This window comes from Carassius auratus, unplaced genomic scaffold, assembly GCF_003368295.1.
Source record: "Carassius auratus strain Wakin unplaced genomic scaffold, ASM336829v1 scaf_tig00002454, whole genome shotgun sequence".
Lineage (NCBI taxonomy): Eukaryota > Metazoa > Chordata > Actinopteri > Cypriniformes > Cyprinidae > Carassius > Carassius auratus.
In genome coordinates, this window is record NW_020523449.1 from 1 (window position 1) to 11,720 (window position 11,720).

The 11,720-nt window shown below is 38.3% G+C and overlaps 1 pseudogene; it reads right to left on the reverse strand.

Annotated features, from left to right (window-relative positions):
* Positions 1-417: 417 nt before the first annotated feature.
* LOC113069735 (chondroitin sulfate proteoglycan 4-like) lies at positions 418-11,356 on the reverse strand (annotated as a pseudogene).
* Positions 11,357-11,720: the final 364 nt, after the last annotated feature.

Genomic DNA, 11,720 nt, shown 5'->3' on the forward strand with positions numbered 1-11,720 from the left:
AATAAAGCTGTCAAATAAACTCAAAAAAGTAACATTAGATGGAAAGGGGAAATAAGAAAAATAGACTCCAGGAAACAAATAATTTAGTTCATTTATCTGTAGTTATACAGATAACAGATAAAAACTTTATCAGATGCTATCTGTTTAAGTATTTCTAGAGCCATTTGTAAAATTGAAAGCAGATGCAGCAGCTGTTGTTTTCTCAGACAAAGCCATTTTTCTGGCTCTGGTTTTAAATGTGACATAAATGTGACGAAGTGTGTCTAAAATTAAGAAAATGACTGTAGTTTAATAGCTTTTTACAGTGACTCGTTCAGTGTTCAAATGCTCTCCGCTGAGCTTTTTATAGCCGGACAGTTAAAGCCGTTTTGTTATTACATGGATCAGTTGCTTTTAAGATTAAGAAAGCGTGAAACACTTGATGCTCAGACAGAGACTTAGTTAGTGGGTGGAGACAGCATTGTTGACTTTATACAGAGCGGAAAGGAGGAGTCAATCTGGGGCTCTGATTTGGCAAGCGAGGCAGCCAGATGCTGACCTCACTGCTGTAACATGACACGCTATTTTACCTCCATAAAAAGAGATGGAGAGCACAATATTTTCTGGAACATAAGCAAACTAAGATTACATATACAATATAAATCTTTTTTGGGGGGACTGGGATATAAAGTGCTGTCTCTACAATGATTATTGTATAACATCTAATATTTCCTTGTAGGTAATCTGTGTGTTGCAGAATATACCAGGTTACTGCTGAAGATCCCCTCATGTTAATCAGCATTACCTGGAAACACCGTAAGAGGTCCAGCCTTCTCTAGATTAAGAACCAGGGCACGAGCTGTAATACTGAATATCTGCCTGGGAGCAAAGTTCACACCATCGTTTACTTGGAAGTTGAAGCCTCCTGCCATCGGCCCTGAGAAGTAAAAGACAGCAATCATTCTCATTTCCAGGAATCTGGTTTACAATGCACTGCAACTTCAATACCACGTTACACACAACTTATTTCACCATAGAAATGCTGCAAAAAATAAATGAATGAAACAAATAAAAAATAATAAACAGTATTTGTTTTTATAAAACTTTCGGTTCAAACTAATGATTCCATGCCACTGTTGCACTCAAACCTATTTTCACCTAAAAAGGGCAGCAAACATAGGAGGAACAATGAGTGGTGTGCTGTGATTTAATGCACAACACTGACATCTAGTGGTTAAACATGACATACTGTTTCAGAGGCTTGTTAAGTTGAATGTTCTGTGAGATTGTTGACTGTGTATGATATCTCACCACTATGTACGAAAAGCAGTTGCCGCTGGTCAATGTGAGCTTGAGTAAAGTTCATGATGGGGCCTGTTGGGGGCAGTCTTTACAGCCAGGTGACCATTGCTGGGTTGGGTAATAATGTACTCCAGCTGCTCAGGAAGTGTGTCCTCATCTTCTGCGTTCAGATCCTCTGGGGTGATCTCTGTGATGGAGTCCACCCACACCTGAGTAAACAATCAAACATATAAACAGACACAGATAAGTGCTGGAAAGGTTTGTATTTTATATCATGGTCAACTGATTGAATCTCACTCCAGCTGAACACAGTTTGGGGAAAACAAGCTTAACTCTTAACTTATTTGAATGCTGATCTCCTTATCTGATACCAAAGAACAGTACAAAACACACATAAGGAGACATCCTGACTCTAGCTCATAAGACTATATTTTGGGTTCAACAATATACAAAATGTATATACAGTGGTACAGTATTGTATAAAGAGGAATCATGAGAAACGGTCTTTCAGCAGAAAAAAATAAACAATATTGTTATTAATGACAGGGTACAAAATATCTTACAAATCATGTCTTTAACCAAAAACACTCTGATAAAGCTACATTAAAAATGTATTATATTTTAGAAATCTCAGGACATATTTCATACCATACATACAACAATTGTCTGTGCATGTCTAGTCCTATTTATACATAGAAATATCTCTGTCTGTGAGAAGTGTGAAGCTGAAAGTATTTTCACCATGAACAAGAACAACTAATCATGGATCATTCAAAAATGCAAACCTCAAATTAAATCACTGGTTGTATAAAAAAAAATGTGTTGCCCATCTGCTCTGATAAGATTCTGTATCCATGTGTACACCAGTACCTCGAACCACATTCTATATATTTCTCTCAACCCCTGTTGAGCAACTGAATACAAAGCACTGAAATAAATAAACTAGACTGTAATCACCTGAGCAAATGAGCAAATATGCATTTTAGAAGTAGTAGCGAGCCACCTTGTTGGTCATAAATACTTAAATATTTGTGTTCAGGATCAACAAGCTAAATCATTTTTAATTATTAATAATTAAAGCCGAAGGAAAACCTGCTGTAAGTGTCTTTCAAGCTGAAAAGTTCAAAAAGCATGGAACAGAAATGCCTTGAGGAATCTGAAGCATGCAGAGCAGCCCTTCTGACTGTCCCTGATGGTCTGTGATCTGTGACTTTAGACTTGTCTTCAAGTTGAAGCCAATAATTTACTTGTCTACAACTAGTAGCTTGGCCTTATGGGTCTCAGAAACAACTGTGTGCTTGTCTCTACTCTTCTGTGACTGATGGGAGACCAAAGGGAACATAGACAATGAAATATTAAAACAGAACACAAATCCCAGCATCTTTTTTCCAGACCTCTGCAGTGTTTTCAAACTCCAGAAAACATTCTCAGACTGGAACCTCAGCTGACTCTAGTCATAAAAAGAAGTTTATATATAGTAATCTCACCCTGAGAACCCTGTTGGCTGTAATGGCTGGAGGCTCGTCATTGACGGCCGTGATCTGGACATACACAGTCCATGGTGCACTGTGTTTTCGCAGGTCTGTGTCATTTGCTGTGATAGTGAAGTGGTCCTCTGAGGTCTCTGTGTTGTCATGGACATAATAAATAAACTCCTGTTCCACCTGCCAAGTAAGAATAACAAACTATAAATATCTATATAAACATAGATAGAAAAAAAACTATATATAAATAAAATACAAAACAAAGTACACCTAATCATTCGAGTGATTTGCTCATGCCTTTTCATATTCCATTTTCATTTCAAATGGGGAAAACTTTACCTGCTTCCTCGTAAAGTAGGTTGTGGGAATCCCTCTGAAACGTGAATTCTCAATGCGGCCATGCAGAGGACCCTCTGAGACGTAGTACACAAAATTAAGGCCTGAGAAATGTGGGTTGGTTACTCTGATAACGTCCTCTGTGAGAGCTTTAGATGCCCCTTCCTTCAGAGTGATATTGGACACCTCAATGGGTATGAGGCGTGGGATGATATCCACAGACATGATGATGTCATTGACCTCTGTGACTCCATTGCTGGCCTCCACCGTGAATGAATCACTCTCTTGGCCAGGTGCCACCTGTACATACTGAATGTTGCCTGCATTAACATCCCGCTGGGAAAAGGTCACTAATGGGTCCTCTTTCGTTCCTTGATACTGATCTTTACCCTCAATAAAATGGCGTAAATATCCATAAGATGGAGCAACTTTGACAGTAAAGGTTATTTCTGAAGCTGAACTTGCCTCATGAGTCACCTGAAAAGAAACAGAAATAGTAGGCCCTATTTTATTTTTTTATCTTGCATTCAATGTTAAGCTTCTCTGGCTTAATTGGAAATAACATAATCATAGTATTTAAGTATGCTAGTCTGAATTTAGCTTCTCTCGTGGTGTCAGAAAGTCAGATTCATTCAGGTCAATCAGTTCATCTTAAATGGTCCCAAATATAGTACAGAGGGGGGGGGAGTGAATCATTCTATCTAATGAATCAGTTTGTTCAAATGGTTCATTGGTTTGTTCAGATTGTTATGATGTTTAACTACTTCAAATTATGATAAGCTTCTAGTTATGTCAGTCTCAAAGTAGTTTCCGCGACAAAATAATGCTAAAGGTAGCTAAATAAAAGATCATATTTACCTTAAGTTTATTGCTCTCGATCTTAACTGGTTTTCCCTCCTCCACCAGCAAGGTTTTGTTATGAAGAACTACGGGTGGCCTCTGATGGCTCTCCAGGTACACCTTCACATGTATTTTACCATCAAGCCAAATGTCCTTTGCTTTCACCAGGAGTGTAAAAACGTCAGCCAGATTCTTACTGTTGTCATGATGATAAGACAAGTAGCCATTCCTCAGGTCATGCTGGGTGAATGACTCAATTTTGCTGTCTTTTAAATACAGCCCTCCATGTTTCGGAGCCGCCTGGATTGTGAATAATATTTCATTGTCATTTCGGATGTCAAGGTTTGTCTCTACACTAAAGTTAGCATTAGTAAGGGTTTTGGCTTGCCCTTTCTGAACCAACAAGCCTGTGTTGTTGCCAGTTTTTAAATAAGCATCCTGTGCACTAATATCCAACAGAGAGGACACATAGTGCTTGCCATCTGACACAAAGAGAACAAAACGCCCAGAGTTCATCCCATGGTGAATGAACAGCACTCGTTTCTGTTCCAAGTCTTCTTGGCGAAACTGGTACAGCTTTTGTGAAGTGTCATTTGCAAGAACCAAGTCACCCATTGGGATACCACGGCGGGTGTAGACAAGCTGCCCATCACTGAAGTCTGAATCTGCGTCATGGTAGCACAGGTCATCAAGTGTAAGTAACCTCTGTCCATTTCTGACTACATGGAAAACTTTGTCTACAATGCGGATTGGTTTTTCATCATTAACCAGCTGTATCAAAATGTTAAACATGCCTTCCTTGGAGCCAATGTCCTTTTCTGTTAAAGAAAGCTTTGTTACTGGACTTGTGGAGGCTATGAAGGTAAAACTATCAAGAGTTGTTTCACTGTCATCATGAACATACATAATCCGCTCCTCATGAATGTCTTGATTGGTAAAGGAAATAATATTGTCAAAGTCTTTAGTAGAGTTGGACAAGTTGATTCGCATTAGCTTGCCATGGTGCGGCGTCTTTGTGACTGTGTAGTACATTTCTTTACTGCTTAGAGTTTCAGCAAACAAATCATCCTTTGTGATGAGTTTACTTTCACCTTCAAGAAGTGACAGCCCATTGTTTGTCATGAAAATGCTGTTGACATCTGCTTTAATATTGATTTTGAATATGTGCCTAGCTGAATGTGCATGCTTTGAGAATATGTGGAAAACAAATTCATCATTGGTGTCCTCGTATGATCTTTCCATTAGTTGGTAATGGACTTTCATATCTCTGATGTCTTTTTGACCAAATGTGGAATTTACATCCAGCTTGGCATTATTCACTTCAATTATTCCCCTCTTTGGTAAAGTCAATATTCTAAAACGAAGCTCATCCTCAGACAAATGTACACCGTGTACTGCTACATACAGATGCTCGGAGTCAATTAAAGCTCTCGTAATTTTGTCCAGCTCTATAGGTTTATTGTTCTTTATTGTGTAGTCTATCCACTTTACTTTTATGGGAAACACCAATTCCTCAGTAGCTCTGGAGGCCACAGTTACTTTACACTTGAAGTGGTCTGTACTATTACTTGTTTGGATAGACTGGTAGGTGCTGAGGTACCTCAAACGCTCCTTTTCAAGGACTCTTTGGGAAAACGAATTGGTAGTCTTCCATTCTCCACTTGAGTGCATCCTCTGGAGCTCACCAAATCTCGGTGGCTCAATCACATCGTACCGAATTTCCACTACCTGCTTTAATGCATTGGTCCAGATGGCCAGTTGTTTGGTACTTAAAAGAAACATCTCTCCTTGGATCACTTCCAGTCCTGTGTTATTGGAGATTTTGTACTCAAGTCCCACAGCCATGATTCTAAGAACCACTGTGTTGCTCACCTTCTCACCATCGCTGACTCTCAACACAATCCTAGAGTTCCTCACACCCGTGTGGACATAATACATCTTACCGTCTGCAAGGGCTGAATGGGAAAAGGAAGTAACTGGTGTACCTGCATTGTCTTCATTCTCTAAATACCCTGCATCAGCATTAAGGTTCCCTAACACAGAATAAAAGAGGTCTGTGTAATTGCTGTCAATGTCAGTGGCTTTCAGTACATCAGATGTCAGCCGCTTCTTGGAGTTTTCCAAAAGGGTAAACAGATTCCCCTCAGGTAGACTCAACTCAGGGGCATCATTGGTTGGTGTAACAGTGATATTAAACCGGTACAACTTGTGTCCCTTTAGATAGCCTGGCACATCCTTTCTGCTACTGGAGGACACAGAGAACATGAAGAAGTCCTGTGGGTCTTCAGATCCCCCATGGATGTACATCACTCTGCCGTGCCACAAATCCAGCATGCTGAATGTATGCTCAGCCTGCTCCTGGTCTACATCAAGCCTAAGCTGACCATGCACCGGCTGCTCTTCAATCCTAAAGATGATCTGAGATTGACGGATGCCAAGCTTCTTGAAATCAAGGTTTACTTTAATATGCTTTGAATCCAAGGATCCCCGACCACCTTCTGGGACAACAAGATTCCTAAGCTGTAAAAAATTGCGGCCGTACTTCTTGACAAGACCTTTGGCTAAGGTGGATACATCGGTGGGTGGCAGCAGAGTGACAGAGTCAACAAGGGTTATGGGAAGGGTTGTTGGGCTTACTGTGGTGCTTATATCCAGCTCCTTTTCAGGTTCACAACCAACAGAGACGTCTTTGGTTACCAAAGCATTGGGGAGACCCATTTTGACGTTATTTATTTTAATGTCTCTGAAGCATCCTTTAAAGGAGCCACCTTTAATACGTTTCCCTGCTACTGAGGAAAGGCCAACTTTTCTGACTTCAGAACGTGTGCTGTCATCGATTCCCCCCAGGAAAAGGGAACCTTTCAGATAAAAGGTTTTTGATCTAGAGTTAATGATGGACTTTACGGTTTCTCCATCTACTGTAAGTTGGAGGTTTTTTGCTGTGAAAAAGAGCTGAATGTTGTACCATTTGTTGTCACTGATGACGGTGAGGGAACGTAGCTCTGTTTTACTTCCATCTTTACCGACCATTGCAACAAGGAGACCTTTCTGGATCTCTAGAGCGACAAAATCTCCCTGTCGAGCTGAATTGTACATGATGATCCCTTCTTCAGCTGACGTGTGGATTGAGCATTCAAAAGCCCAGTCATGTTGTGCTGTCCAAGGAGGAAAGGATATATAAGCCTGTGAACTGAAAAAACTGATTGGGTCAGCTTCATTGGCAAAAAACTGAGGGCTGCATCCCAGGGAAACCTCATAGACATTCTTGAACCCTGAGTAGGACCTTAGCGATGAAAGGAGGTTGTGCTGATTAAATATTACTTCATCGAGGCAGCCACGGAAACCATTGAGATCTCTGGACAGATATGCCTGATCCAATCCTCCAGTACCACCAACATACAGGCCGTCATTGATGTGCAGCTCTCTCTCTGGACCTGGCATTCGCAGGCTGGTCTTGGAATGGTTGTCCACAGTCAATGTGACATTGTAAATGTCATGGAAAAACTCTGCAGTGTGCCAGGCCAGATCATTCAACTGGGTTCCACTATCTGAGAGAAGGAGCTGCTCTCCAGATCCCAGATCCAACTTTACCTGTGAATGACAGGAACAATGTAAAAGAAGAACTGTCCTTACACAATCCTATACATAAAAACACACAGATTTATATATATATTTTTATAAATTATCTAGACATAACTTGGGACCAAATTATTTTAAATATATCTAAATTGAAAAACATTGTTTATGGTAATTTAATACATACAACATTAAAGTTAACAGTGAATAAAATGGAATAAATAAAAACATATATATATATATATATATATATATATATATATATATATATATATATATATAAAATAAAGTAAACATTTCACAGATAATCTTAATTCACTTTGGGTTTAATACTGTGACAATAAAAATGACTATTATTAATTTTTGAAATAAAATATTGTTGTTATAATTGATGTTGCTATAATGCATTTATAACCTATTTAGAGTGCAAATGGAGAAAAATATAATACAGCGCTAGGAGATATATCTGTGGGTACTGGGTAATATAGCATCAGGAAGTTTAAAATCCCCTGAGTTTTTAAACTAACAAATGTCTGAAATAAGAGCAATAAATTATTTGAATTGCTAAGAAAATTTATGAAAACAGGCAATTTATATTCATGAAATTCTCTTCCACATTAAAAAGTGTAATAAATAGCATCTGTCTACAGCCAATACGTTTTACTCTTAACATAAAATGTCACTGTCTTTACATCAAACAGCTAAGAAAACCTTGACCTGGCTTGCTGGATATTTCTAGCTTTTTCTCAACTTGAAAGCAATTATAATCGGTTATGTACTCAAAGAGGGTCACAGCCCAAGGATAGAAAATGACAATTTAATGACCTCAGATAAATGTGAGAGTTCAAAGATATTTTCAATTACAAGCAAATCGGACCTCAATGTTCAGCACAATCAGTTCTGTTGTAGCCTAAAGATATCCTTTATAAAAAGAATCCTATGTTAAATGAAAAAGTCCATTTCGGGAAAGTTTTTGACCTGGATTGTGGGAGTAACTACTTCTCCCACAATGTCAACTAAACCCTCATTCTTCAGCCATTAAGTCAGTGCAATCATCAGGTTTGTAATGTATACCTTAAAGAAAGGTGCAGAAGCAGAAGAATCTCAGAGAGTATAATAGCTAGACCATAGAATAAAATTCACCACTCCATTTTATCTGAAGAGGATATTCCATGTGTAGAGTTTTTGTCTCAACACAAAATGCTTGTCAGTCTTTATTATCACTTTTTTTTCTAATCAGATTCTTTTCAAGCCTCAATGGAATTGACATGTTTCCACATGTAGTTTTGTTGTGGTAGATCTAAACATTGCTGAGGGTGAAATAGCAACACGTGACCCACCTGCAGTCTGCCAGCATTCATCTCCAGCAGCAGGAAATCATTCTGCCCTGCAGCCAGGAAAAGCAGGCCATTCAGGCTGGAGGTGCGGAAACGGATGTGCAGTGTGTTACGGCTAGACGTCTCTGTCCCTTTTAACTGCACAAATCCATCACCATAGAATGAAGCTGCACATAAGAGAATATTACCCATGATGCTTATTTTTGTTTTCATTTCTGAATGCTCATTCATTCTTTGCCTAATGAATTTTTGTGAATTAAACTGTTTGTTAACTTTTTAGTTACACTTTTTAATACGTAATAAATTAATTGATTTATGAGAAAGGAGATTATTACTATTAAAAATTATTTATTCACTCTTATTCCAAACCAGCATGGTTTCCTTTTTTCTATTAATTTTTTTTTTTTTTTGGTCTATACAATGAAAGTTAATGGGGTCCAGCATTGTAGTGGACCCCATTGACTTATTGTATGGACAAAAAAGATTTATATGTTCTTCAGAATATCTTATTCTGTGTAAAGAAAGTACTGGTTTGGTATAATATGAGGGTGAGTAACTGATGACAATTTTATCGTTTCTGTGTTTGCTTACCCTCAAAAGTTGCATTTTGATTTTGACACAGACATTAAATAAAAGTGACGGAATGAATAAAAACAACAACACATTACAGGACAAGCCGGATGGCGCCAGCGAAGCACTGTGATACCCATGTGCATGTGCTGGCATGCTCTGCCCTGACAGCACCCGGTTCTCAACATAAAAGACTCTGACATAGCCACATTGTCTTAGCCCTGCTGTCCATTGATGGAGGCCTGGACGCAGCTGTTTTCTAACCCAGCCACACCACATCACCCTTTAATCTACACTAATGTGTTCTACACTCTCATCTACCTCTCTCTACAAGTGTCACTGTAGTATTTACACCCCTCAATTTGTATGGGAACAGAACACTTCTACTTTAGGACTGAAATGACACACTGATGTTTACCAGTGTAATTCTGTCAAACTATGCGAGTGCCATTACTCATTTGTTTTTAAATTCTTTGTTTACAATGCTTAAGGCACCATGCAAATTTCAGCGAAGCAATGTGATTCACTGAACTTTGCATAGTTGACACAAGAAGCCTTATAAAATTGTGGAGACACAATCGTGGACTATGTGATTACACTAAACTTTAATATGCAAGAATGAATATTTATGTATCATACTTCCCCATACTGGTCTAACAAAAGGCAAAGGGGCAATATCAAAACCAAGCATTTTATCAAAAGTACAACTGATCAGCAGTAAATATAAAGGATGTTTTGATGTCAAACCTGAAATGACAGTAAGAGAGGAGAAAACAAGAATGCCATGCTATCTTTAGTTTCTTTTATCACACAAAGAGGTCCTACATCTGACATCCTGGAGATTTTATAAGTCTGGACACTGCACTTCCAAAATAAGCCCAGGTCTGACATCTTGATAATTCAGTGGAGTCACTATTGTGGAGCTCAACACTGAACAACTGCAACTGATGCAACAATGAAACACAATGTAGCACATTACACTAATATTACAATAATATTCAAATATTCATGTAATTACAGGTATTTGCTGATAAACATTAAACTCTTTAAATAATGCTGGATAGTTCTATGAATTTTTGCAAAGTTTTGCAAAGTGTTTTTATTAAAAAAAAAAAAAAAAAAAAAAAAAAAAAAACATCACTTGAATAAACACACTGGCCAATACAATGCCATAGTGCATGCTTTAATGTTGGTGAATCACTGCATTTCATTGTTATAAATAACTAAAAGGCTGCTTTCTGTGACCTGACATTTCGCAAGCGGCTGAATATGTTATCTCTACGAGCCACAAATCTGTGCAATCATGAAAGTTATATTATGTATACAACAAACCAATGTCACATTATTATTTGTATTTATTTTTTTAGGGGGGGGGGGGGGGGCATTTGCACGCAACACTGGCAATGAACATGATTTGGAAATTGAATAGCCAACTTTAAACATTACAGTACATTTGTTTGTATCAACGTCAGTTAATGCACAAACAGCTAAAATGACAATAACTCATATTTTCGTTGCAGAGAACGCAGCCATAAGAAACAGGCTTTTTGTCTATACTGTTCTCAAGTGCATAAAACCACATCGAAACTTGATGTTAGAATCGTGATGAATCCCCCAACTTAAATGTTGCGCATACAAATGTGAATGCTGAAATGCCCTTCTTTACATGCTTCAAATCAGCCATAGCTACTTCAGCAGTTTGAACTACTTACCCCCTTGTGCGAGTCCGACAAAAAGAAAGAGTAGTCCGTTTAAAAGGGTCGTCCTCATTTTAACATCAGAGCAATGTGATCATTCGACTTGAAATAAAGAAACAGCGTGTTTTAAATTCATTGTCTCACCAAATGCATGGCGATTCGCTCAACTGCTCACTTTAAAATCTTTCCACAAACTTGCGTGTTCGAGCAGCAAGCGGAGAGAACTGGAGGAGAAACTCCGCCTCCTCAAGCTTTCTCGAGCCTCAGATATTCACCCCTCACCCCGACAAACAACAGCACAGGTTCGCGTGTAAAACAGACCGCGTGTTGCGCTTGAAAAATTACAATCGTTAAAGCAATTGTTAACTTTAGGATAAATATGTATAAAATACAACATGGGTTATATTGGGGAATTTCAATGTATCTTATTATGTGTACTTTACTATATATCATTACAACCTGACTGGAAGTGTGTGAATTTTTTTTCTTCTTTATATAACTTTAAAACATGTACTAATTCGTATATTTTTATACATCATTTTCATAATTTTAGATTTACAAAAAGGACTAGGCCTATATAAAAAATACACAATATGCAT